The sequence below is a fragment of the Salmo salar genome, chromosome ssa01 (genome assembly GCF_905237065.1).
Source record: "Salmo salar chromosome ssa01, Ssal_v3.1, whole genome shotgun sequence".
Classification (NCBI taxonomy): domain Eukaryota; kingdom Metazoa; phylum Chordata; class Actinopteri; order Salmoniformes; family Salmonidae; genus Salmo; species Salmo salar.
This window is the reverse complement of record NC_059442.1, coordinates 76,184,777-76,204,730: the sequence shown is the minus strand read 5'-3', so window position 1 is coordinate 76,204,730 and position 19,954 is coordinate 76,184,777. Positions and strand designations below refer to the sequence as shown.

At 43.2% G+C, this 19,954-nt stretch overlaps 1 protein-coding gene across 2 annotated transcripts in view; it reads left to right on the top strand.

The window, feature by feature from the left end:
* LOC106613059 (leucine zipper putative tumor suppressor 2 homolog) overlaps positions 1 to 19,954 on the top strand; it is a 101,674-nt gene that overhangs the window by 54,904 nt on the left and 26,816 nt on the right. Inside the window, exon 2 of one of the 2 annotated variants that reach the window (XM_014214942.2) lies at positions 457 to 583. The gene's annotated coding sequence lies outside the window, so the exon portion shown is untranslated. Of the gene's footprint in view, positions 1 to 456; positions 584 to 8,510; positions 8,892 to 19,954 lie in introns of those variants that run through there. The other variant, XM_014214950.2, reaches the window with a different exon arrangement.

Below are 19,954 nucleotides of genomic sequence, written 5' to 3'. Positions count from 1 at the left end.
AAGCTATAGATGTTCGAGATAAACAAACAGACTGGGATATCTCCCCTCGGATGTGTGTGTGTGTGTGTGTGTGTGTGTGTGTGTGTGTGTGTGTGTGTGTGTGTGTGTGTGTGTGTGTGTGTGTGTGTGTGTGTGTGTGTGTGTGTGTGTGTGTGTGTGTGTGTGTATATATGCATAGGGGGTATATTTTTATAGGAATATTACGGTGACAGTGTCTCAAGGGGGGCAGTGGTCTCCTCTTCTCTCCTTTCACAGAACACAGCATTTAAGGGAGTACATTTAACTCTGAATGACCAGTGTATTGTACTCCAAACTGTTACTTTTAGGATATACCATAATGTTACAGTTTCACATGATAGAAAGTAATATAAATTGCTTCTAACATGTATTTGCTGTTCTGTCTCTGTACATGCATTACCTTCTTGTTCCTCTCTCTCTCTCTCTCTGTGTTTCCAGACTCTAGGTCAGGAGGTGTAGTGGAGGAGAGGCAGACCAAGAAGTAGTGAGGTTCTGGGGATGAGAAGTCACTGTTCTCTCCCTGTCTCCCCCAGAGAACCAGGAGACCACTGGGACTCTCAAACAGGTAAAGGTCAGTGTTTGGTGTTTGTCTGCCATGTTAACATACGAATTAGAAGAAAATCGATACATAACAATTTGGTGGGTGCTTATATTTGTCCTATTTTACACATGTACAAGTGTGTATTAATTGGAAATGTGTTTTTTGCATATCCCAACTCCATTATCAACAGCAACCCTGGAGCAATTAGGGGAAGTGTCTTGCTCAAGGGCACAACAACCGATTGTTCACCCTGTTGGCTCGGGGATTCAAACTAGTGACATTCCAGTTACTGGCCATATGCTCTAACCGCTAGGCTCTCTGCCACCACATATCAATGTCCTGAAACTCAGCCATTCCCCCAAGTCACGTAGAAAGTTGTTCTCCCTCTCTCTCTCATTCCATTCAATTCAACAGCTTTTATTGGCATGGGAAACGTGTTTACATTTCCAAAGCAAGTGAAATAGATAATAAACAAAAGTGAAATAAACAATCAAAAACAACCAGTAAACATTAAACTCACAAAAGTTTCAAAGGAATATAGAGACATTTAAAATGTCATATTATGGCTATGTACAGTGTTGTAACGATGTACAAATAGTTAAAGTAAAAAAGGGAAAATAAATAAGCATAACTATGGGTTGTATTTACAATGGTGTTTGTTTTTCACTGGTTGACCTTTTCTTGTGGCAACAAGTCACAAATCTTGCTGCTGTGATGACACACTGTGCTACTTCACCTAAAAGATATGGGAGTTTATCAGTATTGGATTTGTTTTCGAATTCTTTGTGGGTCTGTGTAATCTGAGGGAAATATGTGTCGCTAATATTGTCATACAGTTGAAGTCGGAAGTTTACATACACCTTAGCCAAATACATTTAAACTCAGTTTTTCACAATTCCTGACATTTAATCCAAGTAAACATTCCCTGTCTTAGGTCAGTTAAGATCACCACTTTATTTTAAGAATGTGAAATATCAGAATAATAGTAGAGAGAATTATTTATTTCAGCTTTTATTTCTTTCATCACATTCCCATTGGGTCAGAAGTTTACATACACTCAATTAGTATTTGGTAGCATTGCCTTTAAATTGTTTAACTTGGGTCAAACGTTTCGGGGAGCCTTCCACAAGCTTCCTACAATAAGTTGGGTGAATGTTGGCCCATTCCTCCTGACAGAGCTGGTGTAACTGAGTCAGGTTTGTAGGCCTCCTTACTCACACACGCCTTTTCAGTTCTGCCCACAAACTTTCTATGGGATTGAGATCAGGGCATTGTGATGTCCACTCCAATACCTTGGCTTTGTTGTCCTTAAGCCATTTTTCCACAACTTTGGAAGTATGGTTGGGGTCATTGTCCATTTGGAAGACCCATTTGCGACCAAGCTTTAACTTCCTGACTGATGTCTTGAGCTGTTGCTTCAATATATCCACATACTTTTCCATCCTCATGATGCCATCTATTTTGTGAAGTGCACCAGTCCCTCCTGCAGCAAAGCACCCCCATAACATGATGCTGCCACCCCCGTGCTTCACAGTTGGGACGGTGTTCTTCAGCTTGCAAGCCTCCCCATTTTTCCTCCAAACATAACGATGGTCATTATAGCCAAACAGTTCTATATTTGTTTCATCAGACCAGTGGACATTTCTCCAAAAAGTACGATCTTTGTCCCCATGTGCAGTTGCAAACCGTAGTCTGGCTTTTTTATGGCGGTTTTGGAGCAGTGGCTTCTTCCTTTCTGAGCGGCCTTTCAGGTTATGTCGATATAGGACTCGCTTTACTGTGGATATAGATACTTTTGTACTTGTTTCCTCCAGCATCTTCACAAGGTCCTTTGCTGTTGTTCTGGGATTGATTTGCACTTTTCACACCAAAACCAAAGTACGTTCATCTCTAGGACACAGAACGCGTCTCCTTCCTGAGCGGTATGATGGCTGCGTGGTCCCATGGCGTTTATACTTGCGTACTGTTTGTACAGATGAACGTGGTACCTTCAGGCGTTTGGAAATTGCTCCAAAGTATGCACCAGACTTGTGGAGGTCTTGGCTGATTTCTTTTGATTTTCCCAAGATGTCAAGCAAAGAGACACTGAGTGTGAAGGTAGGCCTTGAAATACATCCACAGGTACACCTCCAATTGACTCAAATGATGTCAATTAGCCTATCAGAAGCTTCTGAAGCCATGACATCATTTTCTGGAATTTTCCAAGCTGTTTAAAAGCACAGTCAACTTAGTGTATGTAAACTTCTGACCCACTGGAATTGTGATACAGTGAATTATAAGTGAAATAGTCTGTAAACAATTATTGGAAAAATTACTTGTGTCATGCACAAATTAGATGTTCTAACTGACTTGCCAAAACTATAGTTTGTTAACAAGAAATTTGTGGAGTGGTTGAAAAACGAGTTTTAATGACTCCAACCTAAGTTTATGTACACTTCCGACATTTTGTGGGCAGTGTGCACCTATAGCGGCCTTTCTCAATAGCAAGGCTATGCTCACTGAGTCTGTACATGGTCAAAGCTTTCCTTAAGTTTGGGTCAGTCACAGTGGTCAGGTATTCTGCCACTGTGTACTCTCTGTTTAGGGCCAAATAGCATTCTAGTTTGCTCTTTTTTTTTGTTAATTATTTCCAATGTGCCAAGTAATTATCTTTCTGTTTTCTCATGATTTGGTTGGGTCTAATTGTGTTGCTGTCCTGGGGCTCTGTGTGGTCTGTTTGTGTTTGTGAAAAGAGCCCCAGGACCAGCTTGCTTAGGGGACTCGTCTCCAGGTTCATCTCTCTGTAGGTGATGGCTTTGGTATGGAAGGTTTAGGAATTGATTCCTTTTAGGTGGTTGTAGAATTTAACGGCTCTTTTCTGTATTTTGATAATTAGCGGGTATCGGCCTATTTCTGCTCTGCATGCATTATTTGGTGTTTTACGTTGTACACTGAGGATATTTTTGCAGAATTCTACATGCAGACTCTCAATTTGGTGTTTTTCCCATTTTGTGAATTCTTGGTTGCTGAGCGGACCCACTCCAGACCTCACAACCATAAAGGGAAATGTGTTCTATAATTGATTCAAGTATTTTTAGCCAGATCCTAATTGGTATGTCAAATGTCATTTTTATTTTGATGGCATAGAATGCCCTTCTTGTCTTGTCTCTCAGATCATTCACAGCTTTGTAGAAGTTACCTGTGGCGCTGATGTTTAGGCCAAGGTATGTATAGTTTTTTGTGTGCTCTAGGGCAACGGTGTCTAGATGGAATTTGTATTTGTGGTCCTGGCAACTGGACCTTTTTTGGAACACCATTATTTTGGGCTTACTGAGATTTACTGTCAGGGTCCAGGTCTGGCAGAATCTGTGCAGAAGATCTAGGTGCTGCTGTAGGCCCTCCTTGGTTGGGGACAGAAGCACCAGATCATCAGCAAACAGTAGATATTTGACTTCAGATTCTAGTAGGGTGAGGCCAGGTGCTGCAGACTGTTCTAGTGCCCTCGCCAATTTGTTGATATATATGTTGAAGAGGGTGGGGGTTAAGCTGCATCCCTGTCTCACCCCATGGCCCTGTGGGAAGAAATGGGTGTGTCTTTTGCCTTGGGGGGGGAGTGAGGGGGAGCAGAGAGATAAAGTTCTGCTCCCCATCTTGTTGCAGCTTCAACACCATGGCTTCAGTTTGTGTGGTGATAGTGGTGTGTGGTCTTCACAGCTGCTGTCCTTTCCTCTTTCCTCTGTCTCCATTACCGGGTTTCGCCTCTCCTGCTGTCCCCCGTCACTCGCCTCAAATGTTCCCTCTCCCCAGCCCAGCTGTCCCCTTCTCTCACAGGCTTCTGTGCCTCTTTCTGTCCTCTGCCTCTCGTTGTCCCTCTCTCCGTTCCCTCCTGTCTCTCTCCATACGCTCTCTGTCTCTCTTCTATCTTTCTCTTTTCCATGTGTCTTCCTGCGCCGTCTCTCTTTCTGAAAAGAGAGGGAGAGGTAGAGAGCGAGAGAGCGAGAAAAATAAAGAGCAATGGAGAGGGAGAGTGGACTGTACTGCTGGGACTTAATGAAACTAATGGGCAGAGTAAACACACCATTGACCTAAAATGATTTACTGGACAGATTTGTGTGCATTCGCGTGTGCATGCCTGTAGGTTCTGTGTGTTTGCGTTCATGGCTGTGTGTGTGTGTGTGTGTGTGTGTGTGTGTGTGTGTGTGTGTGTGTGTGTGTGTGTGTGTGTGTGTGTGTGTGTGTGTGTGTGTGTGTTTAATGGTGGACGCTTGTTAGGTCTTAGCTCTGTCTCATAAATCCAGTTATAATAGGGAGTTGTGTGTCTGAGTGATTTGCAACCTGCTTCCTTCAATTGTTCTGGCCAACACTGGGACTCTCTCTCTCTCTCTCTCTCTCTCTCTCTCTCTCTCTCTCTCTCTCTCTCTCTCTCTCTCTCTCTCTCTCTCTCTCTCTCTCTCTCACACACACACACAACACTTTCTCTTTCCACATCTCTCTCTCTCACACACACACACACACACACACACACACACACACACACACACACACACCAGACACACTGACCACAACTTTCCATCTTGAGTTCTATTTTTAGCACTGAGAGGTTGCTGATGCTAGCAGTGGGAATGTGCCATGTCACAGAGTTGAGGTTAGTTCAGCTCACTCCCACCTCACTCCCTGTTACCAATACCTTTGGAGAGTGGGGAGTTCCTTTATTTGAGAAGTATTGGCTGGAAAGAGAAGGTGAGAGAGGGAGGGAGAAAGAGAGCGAATGGGATGGAGAGACAGCAGGATGAGATGAAAGAAGAAATGGTGGGTCAGATTAACTTTCTTCATTAGAAGTATACTGACTCTAGTGTGTCTCACTCTCTCTCTGTCCATCTGTCTGTCTCTGTCTGTCTCCCATCACTCTCTCCCATTCTCTCTCTGTCCATCTCTCTCTCTGTCTGTCTCCCATCACTCTCTCCCATTCTCTCTCTGTCCATCTCTCTCTCTCTCTGTCCGTCTCCCATCTCTCTCTCCCATTCTCTCTCTGTCCATCTCTCTCTCTGTCCCATCTCTCTCTCTCTCTCTCTCTCTCTCTCTCTCTCTCTCTCTCTCTCTCTCTCTCTCTCTTCCAGTGTTCACTCATTTCTCTAATTGCTTTTCCATGGCAGCTCACACAGCAATAAAACTAGATTTGTTTAGTTCATAGAGGCCGGCGCGGAACACACACACACACACACAAACACACACCCATTATACTAAAATGTCCACTCATGCAGTCTGTGTTCTCTAATTCTGCGCAGATGGACGTTTATTCACAGCTGTGTGTGTGTGAGTGTATGTGTGTATGGTATGTGTGCTTGCATGCGTGTTATGTAATTCTACCCCCTTTCCTCTGGGTTAATTAGGTTCACATATCTCTTTTCCCGCTCTCTTTCCATCCCCTTCCTTCCTCTACCCCCCCATCTCTATCTCTTTCTCTCAATCTCTCTCCTGTCGCAACTGTAGTTCCTAAATTAGAACCTGTTTTGTAATGAAAACAGTCAGTGTTATTATTATTTACTATTCAGGGCAGCTTCCAGGGAGGTAGTCCCATAGGCCTGAAGCGCACACACACACACACACACACACACACACACACACACACACACACACACACACACACACACACACACACACACACACACACACACACACACACACACACACACACACACACAAGCGCACACAAACAAGCACACGCACAGAGAGATAGAATAAAGGAGAAAATTACATGAGAAGGGAGAGTGGAAGTGATTTTGATATATGAATGAAGGTTTTTGATTGATTTCAGTAGGCTGATGGTATATCAGTTAAATTACAGATGGATATACTGTATCTAGTCCCCCAGCTCTGCAGGGTCTTTAACCACCATATCAGGATGAGTGGATAGAGAGGCTTACTGTGTTATAATCCACTTACCATCTCTGGTTACCACAGGCTTTGATTGGGACAGGGTTTCTCACCAGGGTCTGAGGGGGTTAAAGCTGATTAAAGGGATGCTGTAGATCACCCCCAAAATAAAAGTTAGAGACAGTCAGAGGTAAACTGAGAACGAGAGAGGCATAGAAAGGGAGAGAGAGAAAAAAGAAAGATGCGGGAGAGAGCATGCAGACAGGATTAAAAAGAGGAGGGAAGTTGGGGGATCTATGTGGGTGTGTATTTGATTTTGGATTTTTTATGGGTCCCCATTAGCTGCTGCCAAGGCACAGTGTGCCAAGGCAGCAGCTACTCTTCCTGGGGTCCAGCAAAACATTTCAATACATTCACAGATTTCACAACACACTGTGTGCCCTCAGGCCCCTACTACACCACTACCACATATCTACAGTACACAATCCATGTGTGCGTGTGTGTATAGTGCGTATGTTACCTTGTGTGTGTATGCATGTGTCTGTGCCTGTTTGTGGTGCTTCACAGTCCCTGTTGTTCCATAAGGTTTATTTTTATTTGTTTTTTAAATGTAATTTTACTGCTTGCATCAGTTACTTGATGTGGAATAGAGTTCCATGTCACCGTGGCTCTATGTAGTACTGTGCTCCTCCCATAGTCGGTTCTGAACTTGGGGACTGTGAAGAGACCTCTGGTGGCATGTCTTGTGGGGTTTGCATGGGTGTCCGAGCTGTGCGCCAGTAGTTCAAACAGACAGCTTGGTAGATTCAACATGTCAATACCTCTCATAAATACAAGTAGTGATGAAGTCAATCTCTCCTCCACTTTGAGCCAGGAGAGATTGACATGCATATTATTAATATTAGCCCTCTGTGTACATCCAAGGGCCAGCCGTGCTGCCCTGTTCTGAGCCAATTGCAATTTTCCTAAGTCCCTCTTTGTGGCACCTGACCACATGACTGAACAGTAGTCCAGATGCGACAAAACTAGAGCCTGTAGGACCTGCCTTGTTCATAGTGCTGTTAAGAAGGCAGAGCTTTATTATGGACAGACTTCTCTCCATCTTAGCTACAGTTGTATCAATATATTTTGACCATGACAGTTTACAATCCAGGGTTACTCCAAGCAGTTTAGTCACCTCAACTTGCTCAATTTCCACATTATTTATTACAAGATTTAGTTGAGGTTTAGGGTTTAGTGAATTATTATACAATGCTTTTAGTTTGTAACTAACTGCAGCTCTTTGTTAGGTGTTGCAGTCATTTCAGTCGCTGTAGCAGCTGACATGTATAGTGTTGAGTTATCCGCATACATAGAAACACTGACTCTACTCAAAGCCAGTGGCACGTCGTTAGTAAAGATTGAAAAAGTAAGGGGCCTAGACAGCTTCCCTGGGGAAATCCTGATTCTGCCTGGATTATGCTGGAGAGGCTTCCATTAAAGAACACCCTCTGTGTTCTGTTTGACATGTAACTCTTTATTCACTATATAGCAGGGGGTGTAAAGCCATAACACATACATTTTTCCAGCAGCAGACAATGATCGATAATGTCAAAAGCCACACAGAAGTCTAACAAGACAGTCGCCACAATCTTTTTAGCATAGATTTCTCTCAGCCAATCATCTGTCATTTGTGTAAATGCTGTGCTTGTTGAATGTCCTTCCCTATAAGCATGCTTAAAGTTTGTTGTCAATTTGTTTACTGTAAAATAGCATTGTATCTGGTCAAACACCATTTTTCCCAAAAGTTGATAACAGGCTGATTGGTCGGCTATTTGAGCCAGTAAAGGGGGCTTTACTATTCCTAGGTAGCGGAACTACTTTTGCTTCCCTCCAGGCCTGGGGGCACACACTTTCTAGTAGGCTTAAATTGAAAATATGGCAAATAGGAGTGGCAATATTGTCCGCTATTATCCTCAGTAATTTTCCATCCAAGTTGTCAGACCCTGGTGGCGTGTGTGTGTGTGTGTGTGTGTGTGTGTGTGTGTGTGTGTGTGTGTGTGTGTGTGTGTGTGTGTGTGTGTGTGTGTGTGTGTGTGTGTGTGTGTGTGTGTGAATGAGAGAGAAAAAGAAAAGCGAGGAGAGAATTGGAGGAAAGCTGAGTGTGTGTGTGTGAGAAGTAGGGGGGGCCAGCAAACAAAGTGAGAGAGCAGAGGGAGGAGGGGAAAAGTGGAGGAGGGGAAGGAGGCGGAGCTAAGACAGACAGCAGGGAAGGAAGAAAAGCAGAGTAGGGGGAAAGAGAGGAGAAGAGATCAAAGGGGAGAAGGAAAGAGTGCTTCCTTTTAAAACTCCTCACAGTGGTCTGTGGAATAAAGGAAAGTTAGAGGAGAACGAGAAAGGAGAAAGAGAGGAAGATTTGAGTTAATGAACTGGGACCATAGTGATTTTCTTCAGGAGAGACGGAGACAAGTGGAGGCAGCAATGCAGGCGTTTCACTGGGGTGAGTGTGTGTGAGCAAGCCACAACATGGTTCATGATCAAACTTACTCTGAAGTGCGTGTGTGTGCCCGTGTGGGTGTGTGTGTGCTCACATGCATGAGTGTATGCTTAGAAAATATTTTACATTTTCTCTGTTTAGTCAATCAAAGTTACCAATTGGAACTTTAGGCACTCGAGGCGGTGTGGGAAAGCAGTTCCATCAATGGAAGGTGTGAGGTGATAATGCTATCCCACATTTTCCAACTCCAGGTACATAGACCATCAAAAAATCACTATGAGTGTGTGTGTATGAAAGCTCGCCTACCTAAACAGAAAGACAGAGCGTTACAGGGTAGGAGACTACTCTAGAAATGCCACAGTAAGCCAGGCTGTTTTAGCCAAATGCAGCCTGGCTTACTGGCAGTACAGGCTGACTCCAGATCAGTTGATACTGGAGTTAATATTGGGACAGATCAACAATAACTCTAAACTGACCGCCAGTCAGTTGCTAGGTTTTTTTCTGGGGGCAGTTCCATAGTAACTGGATATTCTGATGTGTGGGTGAGTCTTAAGTGAAGGGTGGGTGTTTGGGGGTGGTTTAAGGGCTAAGGTGGGGGGATTGCGTCAAAGTTTTGAGGAGGGGTGAAGTGGGATTTTGGGTTGATGGGGCTCAGGACTTTGGGGTAACGGTTTAGTGTTGGGGTAGGTGAGACACGTTTTGGGGGGTGAAGTTAGCTTTTGGCGGCCTGTGAATTGTAGTTATTGGATCATTGATATTCAGAAATCGGCTGTAGGTTATTGATCTGTGGTCTATGTTACTGAGGTTTTGGATAAAACCTGTTACCCTTCTGTCTGACAGCTTGCCGGGAGAAAGGAGTTATTCAGTCTGTCCACAAATACATACAGTACACACACACACACACACACACACACACACACACACACACACACACACACACACACACATGCACGCATACACACACTAAACTAACCACTATATATGAGGAGCAACAAGTTGTAAACACAAACACACACACACACACAGTTTGTCTTGATGAGAGAGCACAGAAGTGGTCACTGTTGTGTAGTCGTCTCTTTTTAATGCGCTGTTTCTTCATCACAGGAACATTGCAATTTTTCCTCTGTGTTGTTACGCAGGATGTGTCAGCACATATGTATTCAGACTCTATGTTCTCAGGGTTTGCACTGCAGCTATCTCATGTAGCCTGGTTAAACCAAACCATAATGAAAGTGATTCCGTTTGGAATCCAGGCTATCTAAATTCAGCTCAACTTCATATTCTAGATTTTTGTTTGGCCACAAAGTTTTTGTTGATGATCTATCTGAGACATACAGTACCAGTCAAAATGTTGGCACAACTACTTATTAAAGGGTTTTTCTTTATTTTTTCTAATTTCTACATTGGATAATAGTAGTGAAGACATCAAAACTATGTCTTCACTAGAGAATGCCGAGAGTGTGCAAAGCTGTCATCAAGACAATGGATGGCTACTTTGAAGAGTAAAAAATATAAAACATGTTTTGATTTGTTTAACACTTTTTTGGTTACTACATGATTCCATATGTGTTATTTCATAGTTTTGATGTCTTCACTATTATTCTACAATGTACACTGTAATTGTCTAGACTGGTTAAACTGTGATAAGGGTAATGGAATATTTCACTTTGTATGACAACATTTCAGGATAGAAACAAAGATTGGTTTAGAGAATATCTGAGGAAGAGAGAGAGAGAGAGAGAGAGAGAGAGAGAGAGAGAGAGAGAGAGAGAGAGAGAGAGAGAGAGAGAGAGAGAGAGAGAGACTGGGTTAGAGGGACTGAACAGTGGAAGAGGTGGAAAGGATGGTTACCTCATAGACTTTGGAACAAAACAGATGAGGTACTGTAAATGTGTGTCTCATGCTGCGGGTCTCGTAACCCTTTCCACATTGACCCAATGTTGACTCACACTATAGGTAGCCTAGCAGTTCAGAGTGTTGGGCCAGTAACCGAAAAGTTGCTGTTTCCAGTCCCCGAGCCGGAAATGTGACATATAGCAAGATGTATTTTTCTGTCCTTCCCAAACCTCCATAACATCTCCTTTTCTCCTTTCCTATTCCCTATTTTCCCTCCTCCCCTTTGACTCTCTCTCTTCTTTCTGTTGACCTGTGTGCCAGGCCTTTATATAAGGTTTGAGTGAGAGGGGGGATGGAGGGAGGGGAGTAGAGAGAGGGGTGTGAGAGAAAGAAGAGCTTAAAGAGAGGGCAAGAGAGCTCATTAAAGTAGGTTTGGTCTCAGCTCACTGCGCTGAATCAGTGTTTTCCACACCACTCTGTTCCCCCTCCATCCATCCCTCCATCTTTCAATCTCTCTGGCAGCTAGAGTTAAAGTGTCTGTCTGTCTGTCTGTCTGTCTGTCTGTCTGTCTGTCTGTCTGTCTGTCTGTCTGTCTGTCTGTCTGTCTGTCTGTCTGTCTGTCTGTCTGTCTGTCTGTCTGTCTGTCTGTCTGTCTGTCTGTGTATAATCACTTTTGTACTTAGGTGGTTTCCCCCTACTCACTCAGACTCTGGGCACTATTTTAACAAACCTAACACAATGGGAAATCTTAGCGCTGGTGGTAGCGCTATAGGTTCGGGCATGTCCAAAATAATTTTAGCTATTTTCACAGCCGGAATTATGGTCACAGTAGTTGGCAGTGGAGCTAAAGGGCTGGGTTTTGATGAATTAACAAGTTGTAAGTGTGTTGAGGCTTGACCCTTCACTGGCCAATCAGTACTTGCACTATGGCTAAATATGTGGTTGCTTTAAGTTGTGTATTTATGGCGTTATCATCAACTCCAATTTGAATGTTAGTCTGTTATAGCCTAGTTTTTTAAATAGCCTGCAGAAACAAAATAACAAAATGTACTGTATGTAGGCCTATCCCATCTTTGCTAAATATGTTGAACATGTTTAGAGTCCACATTGTAAGAAGCCTAATTGCATGGCTTCAATATGGAAAGATATTGTTAAACAGCATCTACACTGAAATAGGGGCTAGGCCTACTGTAAATAGAATTGTGTCTGCCATGTCTGAGCCATGGACATACCAAATGTTGTCAATAAGCAATATTAAATTCATTAATAAGGCTTAAAAAGAGAGTGAATAATTCAAATCAAATTCTAATAAAAATTTAAGGACACACCTCAAATATTGCCAGACAGGTAAATTGCCGAATCTGGCGTTAGGGGTGGGAAATGCCAGTCTGGCAGTTTTTACATAAAAAAAATTGCAAACGAATGTACGTTTGACACTTGCGTCTCCTTAGCACCATCTGAAAATAGAGCCCTCTGTCTCTCCATGATGAGTTATCTTGAATTATACATTATAGTTATCCTGAATTACACACTGCCTGGCACAGTTGGACTTAGGCAGCACTGCTTATGTAACAGCTGGTGTGGAATTAATTTGTGTGTGTGTGTGTGTTTGTGCCTGTGTGTGTGTCTAATCCTTCCAACTATGCATTCTGCTTGAAGTCAGCAACGAGGAAACTACTAATTATTAATTGGATGACTGTTCAACTGTCTCTAACATAACTTTAGCTTTGTTGAAATCTTGACTTTGCCGAGCAGAAGCAGACAACATTTTGAAGCTCTGTGATAGTGTGACCTAGTTTCTCTGGTGAAGCCTAGGTGTGGTAGTTCTCCTCTCCCCAGAAACAGGGTGCTGTTACTGGGCTTACCTATCCTCTTTCTGCCCCCTTCTCTGGTTCATGGCAGAGTGGGGTTGTATTTCGAGTGAAATAACACATTTGTTTATTATCTATTTCACTTGATTTGGCAATGTAAACAATGTTTCCCATGCCAATAAATCCCATTGAATTGAATGAAATTGATTTAACAAACACCCTCGCCTCTGTCCTTGTCGTCTTTAACTCTGAAACAATAGCTCTTCACTTACTATAGAAACAATACCACAGAAGGGTATTGTCAGAGTTGGTTGTAAAACTTAACACAACAATAGACCCTAAGGGGGATCATCTTAACCAGAATACAATACTGTGAGCTACTTGTCCCATTGGCTTACAGCAACAAAACAACACAGTTAGTGTAGCTAAGGCTTTTGTTCCAGACCAGTACCAACACACTGGATTCAACTAATCAAGGGGAGGTGTCAAGGGGTTGATTTGGGACTGGTGTCTGATGGACAGTAGCAGGCCGGCAGAGTGGTGCCGAGTCTTTCCACACACCCACAACCACCACCACCAGCGGTATTTACATTATCCCTGTCTGCCTGTCTGACCGCGAGCCGCACCCCCCCCCACACACACACACACACACACACACACAAGTGTCTGTCTGTCTGTCCAATGGCCACTGCTAAATAACCATTAGTGGTTGGAAATTCTAAAATTTACGACTGGACTTTGAGCGCAAGATTCAACTCAGCCATTTCCCCTCACATACTTCCAATGACTTCCCTCCCCATTCCCAGACCAGACCTGCTGACTGAGGACCAACTGTCTGTTTACCTCATCTGTCCAGAGCTGTCTCCTACTGTATACCTTATGCCCTGACCCACAGAATAAATACAATAGAATAGAATAAAGTGGAATAGAATTGAATACATTATAGTAGAGTAGACTAAAGTAGAATAGAAGAGTAAGCAAGAGTTACACGGGGAAGATATGGAGCCAGTCTACTGATATTTTTTGCTATTAGACAAAAGGGTTAGCGATATGTGTCTGATATTGTATGGATGTTTTTAAATAAACAATGCTTCTGATGGAGCTCCTCCCGCTCTATTTCTCTCGCTCTCGCTCACACTCGCTCTCGTTCTCACACTCTCTATTTCTCCTCTCCTGGCATTGTTCTTCTCCTATTCTGTTACTCTTTAATTCTTCCTTCCTTCCTACCTGTATGTTTCTGGCAGTGTATGATTCTCTAAACTGTTTAACACAGGGCGTTATTACGCAGGGATTGTAGCCAATACCTGATTAATCAATCCCTGTAGCAATTATAATGACCAGCCAAGACCTGATTAATCAAACCCTGTTGTGACTATGATGACCAATGCTGCATACAACCACCATTGTCTCACTGTGTAACTTAAGTAGCATCTTAAAACTTCTATGGGCTAGACCTGCGGGACACAGCCAGTGAAATATCAGGGCGGAAAATTCAAAAACAACAGAATGTCATAATTCAACTTTCTCAAACATACAACTATTTTACACCATTTTAAAGATAAACTTCTCGTTAATCTAACCACATTGTCCGATTTCAAAAAGGCTTTACAGCGAAAGCAAAACATTAGATTATGTTAGGAGAGTACATAGACAAAAATAATCACACAGCCATTTTCCAAGCAAGGACATGTGTCAATAAAACCTAAAACACAGCTAAATGAAGCACTAACCTTTGACGATCTTCATCAGATGACACTCCTAGGACATTATGTTACACAATACATGTATGTTTTGTTCGATAAAGTTCATATTTATATCCAAAAACAGCATTTTACATTGGCACATGATGTTCAGAAAATGTATTCCCACCAAAACGTCCGGTGAATGTGCACATCAATTTACAGAAATACTCATCATAAACGTTGACAAAATATATAACAATTATTTTAAGAATTATAGATAGACTACCCCTGGATGCAACCGCTGTGTCAGATTTGAAAATAGCTTTACGGAGAAAGCATATTTTCAATATTCTGAGTACATAGCTCAGCCATCACGGTGAGCTATTCAGACACCCGCCAAGGTCGGGGCAACCTAAACTCAGAATTAGTATTAGAAATATGCTCTTAACTTTGCTGATCTTCATCAGAATGCACTCCCAGGACTGCTACTTCAACAAGAAATGTTCTTTTTGTTCTAAATAATCCATATTTATGTACAAATACCTCCGTTTTGTTTGTGCGTACAGATCACTTATCCAAAGGCATAACGCGCGAGCGCGGAACGAGAGACGAAAAGTCAAAATGTTCCATTACCGTACTTAGAAGCATGTCAAACGCTGTTTAAAATCAATCTTTATGGTATTTTAAATGTAAAATTATGGTAATATTCCAACCAGACAATAGCATATTCATTCAAGAAGAAAAGAAGGAGGGGCGCGCTCACGGGACCGAGCATATCCAATCCCTTTGTTGCCAGGCAGTCCACTCAAAAACTGAGCTCCTATTATCTGCCCAGTGACAGGAAAATGCTCAAACCACTTTCTGAAGGCTTTAGACAGCCAATGGAAGCCTTAGGAAGTGCAACGTCCCCCACAGACACTGTAGTTTCGATAGAGAATCAAAAGAAGAACTACAATTCTCAGACTTTCCACTTCCTGCTTGGAATTTTCTCAGGTTTTTGCCTGCCATATGAGTTCTGTTATACTCACAGACACCATTCAAACAGTTTTATAAACTTCAGAGTGTTTTCTATCCAGATCTACTAATTATATGCATATTCTAGTTTCTGGGCCAGAGTAGTAACCTGTGTAAATTGGGTACGTTTTTCATCCGGCCGTGAAAATACTGCCCCCTAGCCCAGACAGGTTAACACTCCTGTTATGCCCATACAGTGAACTCCACCTGCTGTGTGTGTGTGTGTGTGTGTGTGTGTGTGTGTGTGTGTGTGTGTGTGTGTGTGTGTGTGTGTGTGTGTGTGTGTGTGTGTGTGTGTGTGTGTGTGTGTGTGTGTGTGTGTGTGTGTGTGTGTGTGTGATTCAGTCTTCAGCCCTCTCTACAGTCTGGACATAATGGAGCCCAGATGCTTTGAGATGCTAAGGAGCCAACCTGCCCCCTGTCAGACTGACACACACACACACAGAGACACTGACTCACACCCTGACTCACTCATTCACTCTCTCTTTCTCTCTTTTTATTATTTTACCTATTCCCGGTATCTTCTTTCATTCTTTCTTTCTTTTGTTCTTTCTTTCTTTCTTTAGTTTTTCTCCTTTTCCTTTCTTCTTTCTCTTATTCCCACCCTCCCTCCCTCTATCTTGTTCCACCCCGGGCATGAAACATGTAGGCCTCTCTGGTGCCATGGCGACCAATCCAAACAGAGAGAGCAGCTGAAGCCTGCAATAGCAAACGGTTGGCCATAAAAGAAAAAACTAAACTGGCTTTTGTTGCCATTCTCTAGCTGTGTTTGATCTGTGTGTGTGCATGTGCATGTTCATGTGCACGTGCATGTATTCTGTGTTACAGCATAGAAAGCCTGCTTTAATGAAGTGGGTCAGTACCTGGTGGCAGACTGATTGAGAATTCAGCAACGCTAGGTACTTCCCAAACTAGACAAGGAAAAATTGGCTAACACAGAAGCCGACTGGCAGCCATAGTGGTTAGTAAGAAGTGGACACACACACACACGCTACAGGTCTTCAAGCCATGTGAGGGAAGGTGACAGAGACATCAGACAGACAGTCACAGTGTAGGAATGTAAGGGCAATTAAAAACTAAAACTGCGTTTTACAGTGCTTTCAGAAAGTATTCACACCCATTGACTTTTTCCACATTCCTGAATTTAAAATGGATTAAATTGAGATTTTGTGTCACTGGCCTTCACACAATACCCCATAATGTCAAAGTAGAATGATGTTTTTAGACATTTTTACAAATTAATAAAAAATGAAAAGCTAAAATGTCTCAAGTCAATAAGTATTCAACCCCTTTGTTATGGCAAGCCTAAATATTTCTTATGGCAAGTAAAAATTTGCTTAACAAGTTACATAATAAGTTGCATGGACTCACTGTGTGTGCAATAATAGTGTTTAACATGATTTTGAATGACTACTACCCCACACATACAATTATCTGTAAGGTCCCTTAGTCGAGCAGTGAATTTCAAACACAGATTCAACCACAAAGACCAGGGAGGTTTTCCAATCCCTCGCAAAGAAGGGCACCTTTTGAATATCCCTTTGAGCATGAAGTTATTAATTACACTTTGGATGGTGTATCAATACACCCAGTCACTACAAAGATATAGGTGTCTTTCCTAACTCAGTTGCCGGAGAGGAAGGAAACCGCTCAGGGATTTCACCATGAGGCCAATGGTGACTTTAAAACAGTTACGGAGTTTAATGGCTGTGATAGGAGAAAACTGAGGATGGATCAACAACATTGTAGTTACTCCTGAATATTAACCTAAATGACAGAGTGAAAAGAAGGAAGCCTGTACAGAATAAAAAATATTCTTAAACGTGCATCCTGTTTTGCAAAGAGCACTAAAGTAAAACTGCAAAACAATTGGAAAATAAATGTACTTTATGTCCTGAATACAAAGAGTTATGTTTGGGGCAAATCCAACACAATACATCACTGAATACCACTCTTCATATTTTCAGGCATGACCTACAAAGCCCTTCATCACCTTGCCCCCCCCCCTTACCTCTCAAACCTTCTTCTCCCCCATCAACCCACACACGCACTCCGTTCGACCACAGCAGGCCACCTTGTCATTCCCAGGTCGAAGCTCTAGAACTTCGGCGACAGGGCATTCTCCAGGGTTGCTCCTAGGCTCTGGAACTTCCGCCATCAGTGACTTGGAGTGCATCACTATCTTTCAATCGCTCCTAAAGCCCCACCTCTTTGCCAGTGACCTCACAATATGATTTGATCGCGATACTTACAGTAGGTGCCAATACTATCCCTCAACGTAACCAAGACTAAGGAGATGATTGTGGACTACAGGAAAAGGAGGACTGAGCACTCCCCCATTCTCATTCTCCCTAGCAGAGCTGGTTAGTGTAATGAACATGATGGGAGACAGGGAGCTGGTTTCAAGCGCAGCAGGTGTTTATTGTAAAGGACCACAGGAGGAGGCAGGTAGCTGGGTCCAGGGGCAGGCAGAAGGTCATACACAGAGGGTACAAACAGGCAACAGTACAGACAGGGAAAAGGCTAGTAATGTCGTCTGGGAGATCAGGCAATAGGTTGATAACAGGAAATCCGATAGGCTAAGGTACATGGAAGGAATAGGCAAAAGGCGTTGTTAGTGAGGCAGGCAAAAACTATCATACACGGAAGGAATAATTTACGTGAAAAACAGCGCTCCAAATAGAAGTATGTCACAAAACAAACAATACCTCACAATGATGGGGTGCAAAGAACTGAACTAAATAGTGTGATAATGACATACAGGTGTATGAACAGGTGATCAGAATTCAGGTGATTGGGATCTGGAGAGTGAGCTGCGTTCAGGGGATCTATGTGTTTCAGAGTGTGAGCTGGAAAGTGGGCTGGAAAGTGAGCTACGTTCAGGGAATCTACATGTTTGAGAGTGTGAGTTGGAAGCAGATGTTACAGTTAGGCTGTTTTTATGTTATCCAGAGCGTTGGTGACTGCAACTGTGCTGTCAGGTTGTCTGTTGGTAAATTCAGAGCGCTTCGCTCTCGGAACGTTCAGAGCGCTTCGCTCTCGGAACGTTCAGAGCGCACATTGGAGAGCGTACTCCTCCTCTGTTCCTCTGGTGATGTAGAGGTTAACCCTGCAGCCCCTAGCTCCACTCCCAAACCTTTAAAAGCCTTGGTTTCATGCATGTTAACATTAGAAGCCTACTCCCTAAGTTTGTTTTATTCACTGCTTTAGCACACTCCGCCAACCCGGATGTCCTAGCCGTGTCTGAATCCTGGCTTTGGAAGGCCACCAAAAATCGTGAAATTTCCATCCCTAACTATAACATTTTCTGACAAGATAGAACTGCCAAAGGGGGCGGTGTTGCAAGCTACTGCAGAGATAGCCTGCAGAGTTCTATCTCACTATCCAGGTCTGTACCAAAATTATTTGAGCTTCTACTTCTAAAAATTCACCTTTCCAGAAACAAGTCTCCCACCGTTGCCGCTTGCTATGGACCACCCTTTGCCCCCAGCTGTGCCCTGGACACCATATGTGAATTGATTGCCCCCCATCTATTTTCTGAGCTCGTGCTGCTAGGTGACCTAAACTGGGACATGCTTAACACCCCGGCCATCCTACAATCTAAGCTTGATGCCCTCAATCTCACACAAATAATCTATGAACCTACCAGGTACAACCCTAAATCGTAACCATGGCACCCTCTTAGATATCATCCTAACCAACTTGCCCTCTAAATACACCTCTGCTGTCTTCAACCAGGATCTCAGTGATCATTGCCTCATTGCCTGCGTGCGTAATGGGTCCGCGGTCAAACGACCATCCCTCATCACTGTCAAACGCTCCCTTAAACACTTCAGCGAGCAGGCCTTTGTAATCAACCTGGCCCGTGTATCCTGGAAGGATATTGATCTCATCCCTTCAGTAGAAGATGCCTGGTTGCTCTTTAAAAGTGCTTTCCTCGCCGTCTTAAATAAGCATGCCCCATTCAAAAAATGTAGAATTAAGAACAGAAATAGCCCTTGGTTCACCCCAGACTTGACTGCCCTTGACCAGCACAAAAACATTCTGTGGCGTTCTGCATTAGCATCGAATAGCCCCCGCGATATGCAACTTTTCAGGGAGCTCAGGAACCAATATACTCAGTCAGTTAGGAAAGCTAAGGCTAGCTTTTTCAAACAGAAATTTGCATCCTGTAGCACTAATTCCAAAATGTTTTGGGACACTGTAAAGTCCATGGAGAATAAGAGCACCTCCTCCCAGCTGCCCACTGCACTGAGGATAGGAAACATTGTCATCATTGATAAATCTACGATAATCGATCATTTCAATAAGCATTTTTTTTACGGCTGGCCATGCTTTCCACCTAACTACCCCTACCCCGGGCAACATCTCAGCACCCCCTGCAGCAACTTGCCCAAGCCCCTTCCCCCCCGCTTCCCCTTCACCCAAATACAGACAGCTGATGATCTGAAAGAGCTGCAAAATCTGGATCCCTACAAATCAGCTGGGCTAGACAATCTGGACCCTCTCTTTCTAAAATGATCCGCCGAAATTGTTGCAACCCCAATTACTAGCCTGTTCAACCTCTCTTTCGTATCGTCTGAGATCCCCAAAGATTGGAAAGCTGCCGCGGTCATCCCCCTCTTCAAAGGGGGTGACACTCTAGACCCAAACTGTTATAGACCTACAGTATATCCATCCTGCCCTGCCTTTCTAAAATCTTCGAAAGCCAAGTTAACAAACA